The 16,392-nt window shown below is 35.8% G+C and overlaps 1 protein-coding gene and 1 pseudogene across 3 annotated transcripts in view; one reads left to right on the top strand and one right to left on the bottom strand.

The window, feature by feature from the left end:
• Ptpra (protein tyrosine phosphatase receptor type A) overlaps nt 1–16,392 on the top strand; it is a 120,590-nt gene that overhangs the window by 11,521 nt on the left and 92,677 nt on the right. The gene's annotated exons all lie outside the window — the stretch shown is intronic.
• LOC143394874 (small nuclear ribonucleoprotein F pseudogene) lies at nt 13,027–13,887 on the bottom strand (annotated as a pseudogene).

Below are 16,392 nucleotides of genomic sequence, written 5' to 3'. Positions count from 1 at the left end.
AAAACTATGTACTCATTAGCTTCACTCCCCATTCTGTCCTCTCTAGTCCCTGGCATATACTAATTTTTCTGTCCCTGTGGATTTGCCTAATCTGGGTATGTCATAAAAACAGAATCATATAATCTGTGGCCTTCATTCTACTATTGAACTACATCCCTAGCCATTTTTATTTTTATTTTGAGAGAGAGTCCTGTTAAGTTGTCTGGGCTGACTTCCAACCTGTAGCCCTCCTGTCTTAGCCTCCAGAGTCACTGGGATTACAGGTGTGCACCACCACACCGGGATCTTTGTTTGTGTATTTATTTATTTATTGGTACTAGGGATTGAACTCAGGGGTGCTTTACCACTGAGCTACCTCCTCAGTCCTTTTAATTTTTGGTTTGAGACAAGATCTCATTAAGTTGCTGAGTGTCTCACTAAATTGCTAAGGCTGGCCTCAAATTTGTGATCCTCCTGTCTCAGCCTCCTGGGGGCATGTACCACCATGCCTTGTTCTGTGTTTAGTTTTTTGAGGAATTGTTAAATGTTTTGTAGCAGTAATTCTATAAGAGTATCCATTTGTCCACATCCCAGTGAACACTAGTTATTGTCTATCTTTTTAACTCTAGCCATCCCAAGTGGGTTTGAAGTGGACTTGCCTTGTGGTTTATATTTGATTTCCCAAATGATTTATGATTTCAGTATGATTTTGTTGTATCTATAAAAATTCTTGTAATTTTGCCCCTGAAAAATTTGGAAACGTAATTTTGTAACCTGATAAAAATCTCCAAATATTTCTTTTTTTTTTTTTTAAAGAGAGAGTGAGGGAGAGAGAGAGAGAGAGAGATAAGTTTAATATTTATTTTTTAGTTATTGGCGGACACAACATCCTTGTTGGTATGTGGTGCTGAGGATCGAACCCGGGCCGCACGCATGCCGGGCGAGCGCGCTACCGCTTGAGCCACATCCCCAGCCCTCCAAATATTTCTAAAATAAGTTTTCAGATAATTTAATGAAATAAAGAACTTAGGCATTGATTATTAGCAGCTGTTAAAACCATTATGGGTGGCCATGTGGCTCAGTGGTCAAGTGCTCCTGAGTTCAATTCCTGGTACCCAGCACCCCCACCAAAAAAAAAAAAAAACACAAAGCACAAAACATTATGGAGCTTTATAATGGGCCGGGGGTCAAGCTGACAGTATTCTGATGAATCATAACATCTCTGAAATTGGGACAACCACATCTTTTGTTTCTTCTGTGTGATATAGTGGGAAGAACATAACATTCATGAAATATTGCTCCCTTCTTCACAAAGCAAATCAAATCTGACTCAGATTAAGCTTCTAGATTTAACAGTTTATAGGATGCTATTAGCAAATTCAGAATGTGAGAAATACTATAGAATAAATGAATCATTACTGCAAATAAACATAAAAAAAGAGTAAAAAAATTATTACAGTTTAAAAAAGACTCAAGACATATTAACTAAACATAATGTGTGTATCCAAACCAGCATTCAAAGATATTTATGAGACCATTGGGAATATCAGATGATTGTTATTGTTTTTTAGGTATGATAATAGTATTGTGATTATATTTATTTTGTTTTTTGTGTGTGTATGTGGCGGGGGGGGATATATTGTATTTAAAAAGGAAGACACTTTTAGAGATAAGTACTGAAATATTTATGAATGAAATCATATGATGTTTGCCCCAGCACCATAAGAAAAGAGAAAAAGGAAGATGTACATCTTTAGCCAGATTTAAAGGAAAGTGTTTGTATTATTGGATGGTAGAAAAATAAATATCACAGTTAATAAGCATAGCCATAGTGATTGTTCCTTTTGGACCCATGTTTCTGTTTTGGCTCTGTTAGCCATTAAAACCAAATATTGACTTGAAATCAGACTTTCTAACTATTTTATGACAAAGTGTTATAAATGAAATTTTTTGTCAAACATAATGAGAAATATTTAATCATGGATCACACAAAAAAATGGGTTTATATCATTATTTTAGTGGTATCAATACCATTATTGTGATCATGATTCTGTTTCATTTGAAAATTAATTTTTTGAGGTATTTACATATAGATAGATTAGTACCTATGCCATAGGTAAAGATATGTTGGGGATGTTGCTCTTATTTATTAGTAGGTACGCAGTCAAAAATTTTGGTTGTCAGTACTATGGAAAACAAACTGGGCAGATCACAGAGATTTATTTGGTGATTTGAGCAAATTTGACAAGCGATGATGGTGTTATGGAGTGCTGATGAGAGATGTGGAGATATGTGGACATATACTTAAGTATGATTTAAGAAGAGGCATTAGTAGGGTTCCAGATTTTTGGGTTTTTGGAAGACACGTTGGCAAATGGAGCTTCTGTGTGTAGGAAGAAGTTGAAATCCGGCTCCTGTGAATTGTGCAGGCAGTTTTCAAATATTGATTGACAAATAACTTAACCCACAATTAGTTTTCAAACATTGGTTGACAGACAGCTTAATGCAATATTGTAAATGCATTGATACTACTCATTAATAAAGAGAATGCCTTCCATTGATGTGTCAGCAGCACTGTTACCAGAGCATTGTGGAATAGTTCCAGGATATCCGATGTTCTTCTAAAAGAAACTGAGGGCCCTGATCTTTTATGATGCTTCTGTTCTCCTAGTTCCCTTTTCTGTGTCTCCAGTGATGTGAATGCTTCTCCCACTTTTCAGGGAGTAAGGCCAATCCCTAAGTCAGTGCCTCTACCTGCACTCTGCAAAACTCCCCATTGTTCCCTACTTCCTGTCTGGGCCTTTGTTAGCCCATACCCTTTACTGAGTTCAAAGTGATCTCCTGGCTCGTTCTTTCCCAGTCTGGTGTGTTAGCTAGAATGGACCTCTTAAGTCTAACCCTCACAGATGAGAAGCAGAAGCAGCCCAGGGAGACTCCGCCTTGCCCAGGGTCTTGCTGCTAGCTGATGGGTCATGGAAAATCCTTTTCCTTCCTGTAGTTCATGCCCAGTTAGCAGGAGTACCACTGCAGCTGTTCTGAACCTCTAAGGCAGGGATTCTTAGTAGTTGAATAACTATTAAAAAAGAAGGAAAAACATGGTTTTGATATGTTTTTAGTTTTTATATTTTAAAATTATGTTTAACTTAAAATTGTGGTTTTTCTAATAATTAATACTTAATACATGTTAAAATATGTCAGTAATACTAAAAATATATAGTAAAAGTTAATTCTGTCTCCTTCCATCTTCCCTCTTCAAAGACATCCCTTTCTACAGGTACTGTGAATAGTACTTGTAAAATCTTCCAGATATATTACATGGCTATGCGATGTAATATTTATTTAAGTTTGATATTTCAAATAACAATAAAGGAGGATATGTTTTAGCAGATTAAGATGTGTTCCTCCTCTTCTCCTTCTTGTTTGTTTTTTGGGGCTGGGGATCAAACCTAGGATCTTGTGCATGCTAGAGAGGTGCTAAACATGCCTTTGGATGATTGTGTAAGGAGGTTTGATTCAATTTCCCAGTGTCAGTGGAAATGATTTCTTAAATTAGTCATACTTATTAAGTTAGTTTTCAAAGGTTCTACTTTAAGAAGGGCTTTTGTAGAGCAAGTGGTGGTTAGTAGAGCAGTTTAGTTATGTGTGAGTTTTCTAATATTGGGGGGGCCTTTTGTGTATGGAAAGGACTACTTAAAATTACTTGGTTTTCAAATTAATGTTTAATTTATTAAAATGGCAAGTTAAAAATCTAATTTTCCTTTAGTTTTGTTATTGTAAGCATAGTAATTTTGTTTGGAATAAGGAACAACAGTTTTCCTTAATAGTTTAAATTCCTTCATACTCTTTACTCAGTTAATTAAATTTCCAGAGACATTTAAAATACACTTATACATTCAGTCTGTCAAACATAGTCAGTCCTTGACAGGTCAAACTTGAGATCAGTGCTTTTCATTAGCTAAATCTGAGTTACCAGCACTTAAAAAGTATTTATCCTAGCTCAGTGCCAGTAATCACAGTGACTCAGTAGACTGAGGCAGGAGGATTCCAAGTTTGAGGTCAGCCTCAGCAACTTAGTGAGACCCTGTCTCAAAAATAAAAAGGTCTGGGGATGAAGCTTAGTGGTAAAGCACCTATGAGTTCAATACTAGTTCTTCCTCTCTCCTGCAAAAAAAGAATCCTAAACGTAACTCAAAGTATTAATACTATGTCTTTGACATACTTCATTTTATTGCTCACCATTTTCTTCTCACAGTTGTAGTGTCACTCAGATGTGGAGGACAGATTTACTATGTCAGAGAGACAGATTTTTTGGACTGAAAATACAGAGATTTAAGACTGGGAAAAGGCTCTGTGTTTTTAGGATAATCCTACTTAAGAGGTACCCTTCTTTGTAGGAGAAGCCTAAATGTGGTCCCAATGGCAAAATCCATGTCCAGAGTTTGTTTTGCTACCCTTTGTACTTTTTTTCTTTTTTCAAATTAACCCTTCAATCTTCCCCCCAAATCAATTTGGATTTTGTGTTTCTTTCATATATTTTTTGTGAGGCCTATTATTTTAATTTTGGGAGTTGGATTGATTAGGGTTCATATCTTTTGCATGCCAGGTTTTGTGAACTTGGACAAGATACTTAACCTTTCTGAGTCTCAGTTTCCTCATCTGGTAAATATGTGTCTTTCCTTCCTTGTGGTTGAGTTAGGATCCAATGTAGCTGTTTGAATTAACACAGTAACATTTTTACCTTCCTCCTTTTTTTCCCCCCTTTATGGTAGCAGGGCTCTTTACCACTGAACCATGTCCCTAGCACTTTTTAATTTTATTTTGAAATAGGGTCTCATTAAATTGTTGAGGGTCTCACTGTGTTGTTGAGGCTGGCCTTGAACTTGTGATCCTCCTACCTCAGTCTCCAGAATTACTGGGTTTACATGTGTGCACCATCACTCTCAGCTCCAGGAAAATGTGGTCATGGGGTGGGGGGATAGGAAGGGAAAAGAATTGAGTAAATGCAATAAACTGTGTGGTCTCTACTTTTTGAACTATCTTCCCCTTAGTTGTATGACACATTGTCCTCATTTTTTCCTATGTCTCTGGCTTTTCCTCAGCTCCCTCATACCCTCCTTTTTTGGCCACTCTTAAGACTTAACCAAGATATTCATCCTCAGCCTTGTGTTTCATCTTCCTTGCTAATCAGGAGAAATTGGTCATCAGAACAAATATGGTTGATAGCCAGCAAACTGCTTGCCTCCTCACTGGACTAATTCCAAGTCTCCTATGACCTACTCAGAACTGACCTCATCTTCCCTTTAAATATGTTATTTTTATAATCTCTGTCTTGATGAATGGCATAACCTAGAAATTTACACAGAAAGCTTGGATGGTGATGTTCGTCTGGTTGGTGATATATTCTTTTTTTTTTTTTTTTTTTTTTAAGAGAGAGAGAGAATTTTTTAATATTTATTTTTTAGTTTTTGGCGGACACAATATCTTTGGTTGTATGTGGTGCTGAGGATCGAACCCGGGCCGCATGCATGCCAGGCGAGCGCACTACCACTTGAGCCACATCTCCAGCCCGGTGATACATTCTTGTCCATCTTATATCTTTAGTATTTCTCAAATTAGCCTACTTTTGCCCATCTCTTCTGCCCATTAGTTTAGGCTGCTTCTCATGTAGATAACTGTTGCACATTCTCAATTTTCTAATTATTACTACTTCCTTGTTCAAATTTGTTAATCACGTGACTGTCACAAGTGATCTTTTTGACTTTCTGATCTAATCACAGCACTCACCAGTTTAAGATCCTTTGAATAAAATCCAAAGTCCTTAACAGAGCAAGCTTTGGGGATTTAACCCCTTTTAACCCTTTTCCTGAGCCCATTGACTGTTGCCTGCTGTGTTCTTTCAGGCTCTCTGCCTTTGGATAGACTGCCCATCTTCCTCTTTCTTAAAAAGTATTAAAATTTCTTAGAAAGCATCTCCTTCAGTGAGCATTTCATTACTGACTGCCACAAGACTGACTTCAGTATTGATCCTGTGCTTATTTCTATCAAGTCACTTATCTGATTGTATATAATCCATATGCTTATACTGTATGATATTTTTTTTAAATGGGCAAAGTACTCCCCCCCCCATATACATTTTTTTTTTTTTAAATTGTAGGTGGACACAATACACCATGCTAAGGCTTGAACTCAGTGTCTCACCCTTGCCAGGTGAGTGCTCTACCACTGAGCCCCAGCCCCAGCCCTCTATGATAATCTTTACATCAACCTGTGCAGATTAAATGTTTTATACTCTTAGATGACTCCTTATGGCCAAAATGTTAAGTAATATGTAAATTTACTGAGGCATGGGTTCACTTTACTTGCCCATTGAATTTGGTGGCAGCAGAACTAAGTTCACCTCAGTATTCAGTGAACGTAGGTAGATAGCCTCACTCAGCATCAAATTCTTTTTAATATTTCCCATTTTAGGCATGCCACAACTCTAAAAAAATCATTAATACTTTTAGTGTGAAAAGTGATATTCAGAAGGAAAAATTAATTCTATTTTTTATCTAGTCATCAAGATTTATAGGAATCTCACATCAATTATGTTTTATTGTGTTTTGTAAAATATTAAAATAAATCATGATATCCCCATTTACTTGAAATTTTTTTTTGTGTGTGGTTTTTTGAATGTCAGAATTTTGTTAGTTTTTCTGCTACACTGAGCCCCAGCCCCAGCCCTCTATGATAATCTTGCTCTTTGAGTACAAGGACTGTGTGACTTGTTTTATAGTCTTCTTCTTTATCTCCAGCTCTAATGTAGTATCTGCTTTATAGTGGGAATGAAGGATTTCTTGCAGTAGAACCATGTTAAAGACCCTCTGATTTTCGATTGCAAATTGATAACCTTGTGAAACAAACTGGTATTTCTTCTAAATGAAAAAACACAACTCGATTATTAGGCATAGTCCAGGTACCTGATTCCAGCAACAGTGCTGTGTGTCTTGCAAGGCAGCCAGATAGCGTGACTGTGAGATGGAGTTTGTGCACGCTAACTGGGAATTTACCAACTCCAACCCCACATGCTGGGGATAGAACCCAGAACCTTCTGCTTGGTAGGCAAATGCTCTATCACCCAAGCCACATCCCCCAGCCCTAAATGGACATTTTGAGGAACTAGGGATTGCTTACATTTTAATGACAGTTCAGGTTAGAAATATTTATATCATATTTAATTATCCTTTAACCATATTTAATCTTTAACTGTTTTTTGTTCCCCAGATGATAATGGGGACTTTTTTCTTTTCTTTCTTTTTTTGTCAAATGGCTACTTATTCTTGCTCACACATGGCTTATGAAAATCTGCATTTTGTTTGTGAACTCTTTTACCCTGCTTTGAAGCATAGTCCAGAACCTTTTTCTTCTTACCTCTTGACCTTCAAACCCAATGATTATTGCTTTTGATCCTATTTGTCTCTATTCTAGATGTCTTGTCACAGATGTACTTCCTACAAGAGGTTATTTAGGTAAATAGTATACTATATTTACCATAATTAATATTAACATATTGAATATTAGGATAAAAGTTAACAAGGATTTGAAGTAGTTTCATGAAAGTAATAACGGTGGTGGGCTGGGGCTGTAGTTCAGTGGCAGAGTGCTTGCCTAGCGTGCATGCAACACTGGGTTAGATCCTCAGCACGATGTAAAAATTAAAAAAAAATTATAAATAAAGGCATTCTGTCTACCTACAACTACAAAAAAATAATAACAGTAGTACTTCCTTTAAACAATTTTTTTTTTAATGTGGTGGAGATAATAGCATGGCCAAAGAAAGAATTTAATTATTTTTGGTATTATGAAATCTAACCTGTAGGTTGCCATTAGAGCGTGACAATTATATAATAAAAAAGCAAAAAAATTTTTTTTCTCCCAATACTGGGCATTGAACTCAGGGCTTTCCATTCTACCTCTAAGCAACACTCCCAGCCCTGCTTGTTTTTTATTTTGAGATAGGGTCTAAGTTGTCCTTGTTGACCTTGGTGGATCCTCCTGCCTCAGCCTCTTGAGTAGCTTGGATAACAGGTGTGCACTACCATGCCTGGAAAACCAGAATAATTTTGTGGTTTAAGGTTTATTGATACAGAAGTATTTGGTTCACTGTTCATCTATTTTAGAATTTGTATTTTCTAGTTTCTAAACTAGAAAATACATTTAAACAAAAAATTTTAAGTCTCTGTAATACTTTCAGAACTCATAAAATTTTGTTTTCTTTTGCAGTGTTGGGGATTGAACCCAGGTCCTTGCAAATGCTAGGCATGCACTGAGCTATCCCCAAACCCTTCACAATGTTTTTAAGATGTTTTTTTCTTCTCTTCACTTCTTCCCCACCCCCCACCCCATTATTTAAGTCATGCATTGGTAACTCAAATATATTTTGGAGGCCAGGCAGGAAGTGTGAATGAGAAAATTTGATCTGTTGGGTTCTGTGTTACATTGAGGGTTCTATAGTCTACCTAAAGTAGTTTTTTATTGTTGTTGTTTTGTTTCTTTAAAAATTTTAACACATTATGTAATGGATTTGTGACTTTCATATTAACTGTGAAAGAACTGTTAAAGATTGCATAAAATTTAGTTTATGTTTCTATTTGAAACTGAATTCATTAAACAAAAATTTAAGTAATTATACTGTTATTCTTTTATACCCATCTGAAATAATATTTACATAATAATAGCTCCTTAATTTTCCCAGGTGCATTTTTCCTCTTGAGATTGCTTTATGTATTTTAATTATTCATTTTCATGTCTAGTTTCCTGGTAGTTTATTGAGGACTAAGAGCATATTTATTAGTTCTAGTAGGAGCTCAATGCATTTGTGTTACATATTGAATAAAGTAGCGGGCATACATTAAACAGGGAGAGATTGTTTAAAACTAAAATGTGAGGGTAGTCTAGCATAACATTTCTTTCTTTTTATTTGTATGATGATTTGGAATACTGTGTCTGCACTATTTTTTTTTTTGCGGGGGGTGTGGGGCATCAGGGATTGAACTCAGGGGCATTCAACCAATGAGCCACATCCCTAGCTCAATTTTGTATTTTATTAGAGCCAGAGTCTCACTGAGTTGCTTAGCACCTTGTCATTGCTGAGACTGGCTTTGAACTCTTGGTTTTCCTGTCTCAGCCTCCTAAACTGCTGGGATTACAGGCAAGCACCACTGTGCCCAACTGTGTCTGCCCTAAATTTTACCTATGTTTCTTGGGAATCACTAAGAATGTTAATGATGATACATCCATGTTGGGTTTGGTTTTGACAAATCTCTGCACACATGATGACCAAACAAGTTCATCACAAATAGCTAATGATACAAGAAAAGGTCTGGAGCCGGACATGGTGGCACATACCTGTAATCCTAGCAGCTCAGGAGGCTGAGGCAGGAGGATTGTGAGTTCAAAGCCAGCCTCAGCAAAAATGAGGCACTAAGCAACTCAGTGAGACCCTGTCTTTAAATAAAAAATACAAAATAGGGCTGGGTATGTGGCTCAGTGGTCAAGCGCCCCTCAGTTCAGTCCCTGGTGCCAAAAACAAAACAAAAACTGTTTTTGGAAAATATAATGAAATTTTAGTATCCCTTGAATGAAGAAGGGATTTGGAATTTGCACACCTCAGTTTTGTTTCTAGCAATGATGTTTTTAGCAGTACTGATCCTTTGGTGATTGTTTTCCTTTTTCTTCTTCTTTTTATACTACTGGGGATTGAACCCAAGGCCTCATGCATGTTAGGCAAGTACTCTACCACTGAGCTACATCCCAGACCTTTTTATGTTTTATTTTGAGGAAGGAACTTGCCAAGCTGAACAGGCCTGGAACTGAAATCCTCCTGCCTCAGCCTTCAAGCAGCTGGGATTACAGATGTGCACCACCACTTCTAGCTGGGTCAGTTTTTTTTCATCTGTAAAGTGATAAAGGACTTGATCATCTAAAATTGTTCTGTCCCTAAAATGATCTAATTCTAAAATGCTGTAATTTCTAAATGAAATGTTAAGACACAGTGAATGACCTTACCTCATTCTAAGGAGAGTTTGAGTAGTTTATTGAAATATATGTAATACTGTGTGTGCACGCCTGCATGTGCATGTGTGTTAAAGAATTCTAGAAAGATAAAGAAGAAATAGGTAGTAATTACTAGGTCTGGTAGGAGGGGACCTGGATGGCTGATGGGAAGAGATCTTTTATTTATTGTACTTTCCTTTGTGTTTTTTGAATTTTATAATATGTATTTGATTATCCATTCAATAAAGACAATTTAAATATAATCTTGTATCAACAGTGAGGCACAAGATTTACTTGTTGCATATATAGCAGAGGGTAGATGATATAGCCTATTCTTAAATTTATTTTTATTTTTTATTTTTTACTTTTTTGTTAAAAGCTAACACATATACATTATTAGCCCAGGCTCACATTGAGTTAGAATCATCAATATTAGTATCTTCTACTTCCACTGTTATCCTACTGGAAGGTCTTCAGGGGAGTAACAAACATGGAGCTATAATCTCTTATGATAACAGTGCCTTCTTCTGGAAATCCTGACGGACCTGTGTGAGGTAGTTTTACAGATTTTTTTTGTTTTTTGCTTTTTGGGTTTCCAAGAACAGTTAACCACTGAGCCATATCCCCAGGCCTTTTATTTATGTTTGATTTTGAGTTGCTTAGGGCCTTGCTAAGTTGTTGAGACTGGCTTCCAACTTGTGATTCTCCTGCCTCAGCCTCTCCAGTTGCTGGAATTACAGGTGTGTGACACCACACCTGGCTTATTTATTTATTTTTTTGCAAGTAGGAGGCTTACACTCTAAAATAACAATAAAAGTACAGTAAATAGTTATTGTCATTATCAAATGTTACATACTCTACATAATTTTATATGCTATACTTCTGTATGACTGACAGCACAATAGGTTTGTTTATATCAGCATTACCATAAACATGTGAGTAGTATGTTGTGCTGTGACATTATGATAGCTACAACTTGCCACCAGATGATAGTTATTTTTTTGGCTCCTTTATAATATAGGGACCACTATTTCATACGTGGTTCATTGTTGACCAAAACGTTATTGAGGCACAAAACTGAATATAAATGTATACATAAAAAAGTTAGAGTAAAGGGAAAGTAAGGGTATATTGGTGGTAACCAGTCCAAAACTGTTAGTACCAAAAAAAAAAAAAAAAAAAAAAAAACCTGTTAGTACAGAGAATACAGTTCATTAGATCCTATGCATCTATTTATTTATTTTGGTGGTGGGGATTGAACCTATGGCTTTGTGCATGCTAACACAGGCATTCTACCACAGAGCTACATCCTCAGTCCCCCATGCAGCTATTTAAGGAAGACTGTATATTGAACTCTCAAGTTATAGTAGCCAAGAAAGAGATGCCAAGAAATTCACTTGACTTACAAGATAAAATTGTGAAAAGCAGCTTTTTTTGGCACTAAGATTTGAGGCATTTTTGTCTTTTTTTTTTTTTTTAATTGTCAATGGACCTTTTTTTTTTTTGGAGTTGTGCTGAGAATTGAACCGAGTGCCTCACACATGCTAGGTGAACTCTTTACCACTGAGCAACCTCAGCCCCCATTTTTATCTTAAAAGAGGTGTTACGAGCTGTTGTGGAAGATATTTTCAATAACTCTACAGTCAAATTGCAGTGTCCTCAAATAGAGGTCCTTTGTTATGTTTTGGAGGGAAGTTTCTTTAAGTGGACCCTTTTTAAATTCTTATAGTCTGATATACAAGCATATAAATGGCTGCCCACTTTATAACTACCGATTATTGCCATAAATTTCAGTGTTCATGTTTGCTTGTCTGTTTAGGATCATTGGTTATATGATTATATATTTCTCTCACTTTCCCTTTTTCCCCCCTTTGGTGCTAGAGATTCAGCCCAGTACTTGTGAGCACATACTCTGCCAACTTTGTTTGTAAGTAGTGCTGGGCATACTGTGTGAATAAAGGTTTTGCAGTTGTTTGAAATGGGAAAGTAGCAACATTAAGGCATACCAAGCAAAAAACAAAAAACAAAAAAACGGTTACAGTAGTAATTACTTTCCTTATTGTAAGAGATGATTTACTTTTAGCATTAAGTCTATTATCATTAATTTGAGTTTTATTAATTTCATATTTTTATATTAATTTATATGTATGTTTTAGTTCTACTGCAGTTGAACTGTCCCCTAAAATGGATGTGCTGGAAACTTAATGCCCTATATAACAGTATTAAGAGATGGGACGTTGACTACCCCACCTTTACCCCATCCCCATACTGGGGATTGAACTCAGATGTTTCATTTTTTGCTATAATATGTACATTGTTTAGCTTATATTGATATATAGAGTCAACATTATTTTACTAATATACTATTTTCTAATAAACTATATTTTATTAAAATAATAGAGATATTAATATTGAGAAAATGTTGCTGGTACTTGGGAGGCCGAGGCAGGAGGATTTCAAGTTCAAGGCCAGCTTTAGCAATTTTTCAAGGCTCTATTCGACTTAGTGAGACCCTGTCTTAAAATAAAAAATGAAAAGGACTGGGAATGTAGTTCAGTGGTAAAGTGACCCTGGTTCAATCCCCAGTACCTAAATAAATAATAATTGAGAAAATGTTTAGCTTTATACATGTTGAAAGTGGCTCAAAAACTTTAAAAAAGAATCAATTGCTTTAAAAAAAGGTCTCAGTTAATATATAATAACAAGAAAAGGGCTGAAATTCACCTTCATAAAAATTTCTAAAGCATATAATTAATTATCCCTTATAGGGAAAAAAAAAAACATTGGGCTTACAGAAGAAAACCAATTTAAATGAAAGTTGGCTGACTTTTAAAGCATTAGTTTTATTACTCATCTTTCAGTTGTTTCAAATTTGAACTTTGCATGTAAATGTCTGCCTGTAAATAGTTCATAAGCTGAAAAACAAAAACAAATTTTTATTTTCTAGAAATGTATATATAAAATTCCCCCACAAAAAGGTGCTATTCTGTCATTTCCCCATCTTGCTCTTCTTCAACAATCTATGTATTCTTCTGTAATTGCCAGTTGCATATTTATATAGTCATCTACAGATACCAGGTGGCCCTTGTACTCCATTCCCCACTCAGGTTTCACCATCACTGGAGTTCCTGTTAATCTGTTGAGGAAAGGTTTGGAATTGAGGGATAAACTAATTGCGAATACCAGTGAATGCTGCAGGCTACTTACCAATAACCTGAGTGAGATCTGTGTCTTGTGACTGGAACAGCTACTACTGCAGGGCCCAAACTGCTAAGCATCAGGAGAAATGCAGCAGGAATAGATTTCTGATAAAAGAATGAATTCAGTCAGCACAAAAACTGACAGGTTCTATAGCTATATGACAGGATAATTTTATGTTTACATATGTTTCTTATAAAAATATTTTATTTAGTATTGGGGGGTGTATAAGAATTTTAAAAGGGTTTTACATCTTTCTCATTTGAAAAACCCTGCTGTAGTGATCTGGTTGTAGATCTTCTAAGCAGATTTCCCCCAATCCCAAACCTTTCCTCAATGGATTAACAGGAACATCAGTGATGGTGAAACCTAAGTGGGGAATGGAGTACAAGGGTCACCTGGTATCTGTAGATGACTATATGAACATACAACTTTCGATTACAGAAGAATACATAGATTGTTGATGAAGAGGAGGAGGATGGGGAAATAAGAATAGCACCAAATGAAAGGCAGTTTTCTACGTGTACATCATTTCTCATAACTGAATTTTGTTGAGAGTTAGAAAAAGAAACTTTGAAATTATTTTAAAAATTGCCGATTAAGGACAATTTTAACTTACTTTGGAAATTAGAGTAGTCAAAAGACAACATACCCTCGAATAGCTGGCCATTTCATCTCTATATGAAGCAACTGTAGGCAGGACTAGATGGTTATCAAAAAGGATCCTGAATACTGGGTGTGGTGACTCATGCCTGTAATCCCAGTGACTCGGGAAGCTGAGGAGGATTGCAAATTGGAGGTCAGATTCAGCAATTTAGGAAGGCCTTAAGCAACTCAGTGAGACCCTATCTCAAAATAAAAAATAAAAAGGGCTGGGATATGGCTCAGTGGTAAAGCGCCTCTGGGTTCAATCTCTAGTACAAAACAAAAACAAAAACAAAAAAAACAACCAAGGGAGTGTGGAGAGTCTGACTGCTTCAACCCACAAATGACTGACTACCCCAGGCCTCTGTCCTTCTCTTTGACTGATAGAGCATGATGCTAGAGAGTTTAATCTGAAAAAACATCAGAGTTCAGGAACCCACTTACTTACTTTTATGGCTAATGAAAGATGCCTGTGATTTGCTGAATTTCAAATAGTGTCATTTCCTGGTAAGTCCAACAGGACAATTCTTTTGAAAAAGAAAACTGTAGCAAACAAGAGTTTTAAAGTACTAAGGAAAACTGTTAGATATAAACTTCAACTTTCAACAATTATTTTTGAGTATCAAAACAAAATATATCAATTAAGAGGATAATTTCTTTTTCTTCCACATTCCCAATAATTCTGATAAGAGTTTTAAAAGAAGGATGTAAGGGTTTATATTTCAAGTAATATAATCCATCTGGGAGGATTATATTGAATCCATCCCTGAGATTCTTAGGGAAAGTTTGATTGTAGATACCATTTGTCAGATTAAGGAAGTTGCCTTTCATTCCTGTCTGTGAGAATTTTTTGAATAAATGTTGAATTATATCCCATGTTTTTTTCTGTAGCTAGTGGTAGTCATGGTTTTTCTTTAAATTGGCAATACCATCAATCAATATTTTTTATGAGAAAATGGTGTTTTCTTTAAAAATTCATTACTTTTTTATTGTAGTGAAATAAACATAAAATTTATCCTTTTAATAATTTTTTAGTGTACATTTCAGTGTATGTTCACATTAGCATCATCCATTTCCAGAACTTCATCATCACCCAAACTGAAACTCTGAATTTATTAAACCTTAACTCCTTATTTCTCCTTGGCCTAACCCCTGGCAACTACCTTTCATTAATCAGTTTTTAAACTTGAACACAATTTGGTCATGGTATATGTTACTTATTAATGGAGTCAGATTATTGATGTCTTGGTTAGTTGTTGTTTTTTTTCCCCAACAATATTTCAGTATTTTCTAATTTTCATTATAATTTTCTGTTTTAATCCATGGATATGTATATGTCTTTTTAACTTTCAAATATGTTTTTTTTTTCTAGTTACTTTTTTGTAATGGGCAAGATTAGTAGCATTGTGGTTAAAAGTATATGACCTATGCACATTCAGATTTTTAAAATTGTTAATTTTTATCTGCCACTTGGCTTACTACACCCTTTACCCAGATTCCACAGTTGTTAAGATTTTACCGATTACCTTCTCTTATTTATTCATTTATAATTCAGACAATTCTGAATCATTCGAAAAATAAGTTGTAGACATAATGCTCCATTTATTTAAAGACAAGGGTACTCTCTTACATATCCATACCACTGCCTCCTCCTTAAGATCAGGAAATAAATATTAATAAAATGCATTTAATTCACAGGCCCCACTCATCTCACTAATCTCTCATTTATATCCTTTGTAGCAAAAACACCCACACTCAAACCCCTGAGAAAACCTCTTCGCTACTTTTTTTTTTTTTTTTTTTTTTTGGTACAAAGGATTGAACCCGGGGGCATTTAACTGCTGAGCCACATCCCTACTCCTTATTTATATATTTATTTGGACATAATACCTTTATTTTGTTTATTTTTATGTGGTGCTGAGGATCTAACCTAGCGCCTTGCATGTGCTAGGTGAGCGCTCTGCCACTGAGCCACAACCCCAGCCCCCATCCCTACTCCTTTTTATTTTTAGACAAGGTCTCCCTAAGTTGCTTAGGGGCCTCATTAAGTTGCTGAGGCTGGCCTTGAACTTGTGATTCTCCTGCCTCAGCCTCCAGAGTTGCTGGGATTACAGGCATGCAGCACTACACCTGGTAGCTACTTACTTCTTTTATTCCTGATTCAGGAACTATTCAAGGTTATGCCTTGCATTTAGTTATATCTTGTCTCTTCAGTATCCTTCAATCTGGAGTGTTTTTCAGTCTGTCTTTCTCTTCAGTGATCTTGACATTTTTGAAGAGCAAGCCAAATACTTTGCAGAATATTCCCCAATTTGAATTAGTCTGATGTTTCCTCATGAGTAAATTTAGGTTATGCATTTTTGGCTAGAATATTGCAAACCTAATGTTGTGTTCTCCCTGTATTGTATCAGGAGGCACATCACTTTGTCCCATTACAGGTTAAGTTCAATTTTATCTTGGTTAAGATGTCTGACAGATATCTATAAAGTATTTTATGCTTACTAATTAATAAGTAAACACTCTACATTTTGCATT

Source organism: Callospermophilus lateralis, chromosome 3 (genome assembly GCF_048772815.1).
Source record: "Callospermophilus lateralis isolate mCalLat2 chromosome 3, mCalLat2.hap1, whole genome shotgun sequence".
Classification (NCBI taxonomy): domain Eukaryota; kingdom Metazoa; phylum Chordata; class Mammalia; order Rodentia; family Sciuridae; genus Callospermophilus; species Callospermophilus lateralis.
This window is presented reverse-complemented; position numbering and strand designations above follow the sequence as displayed.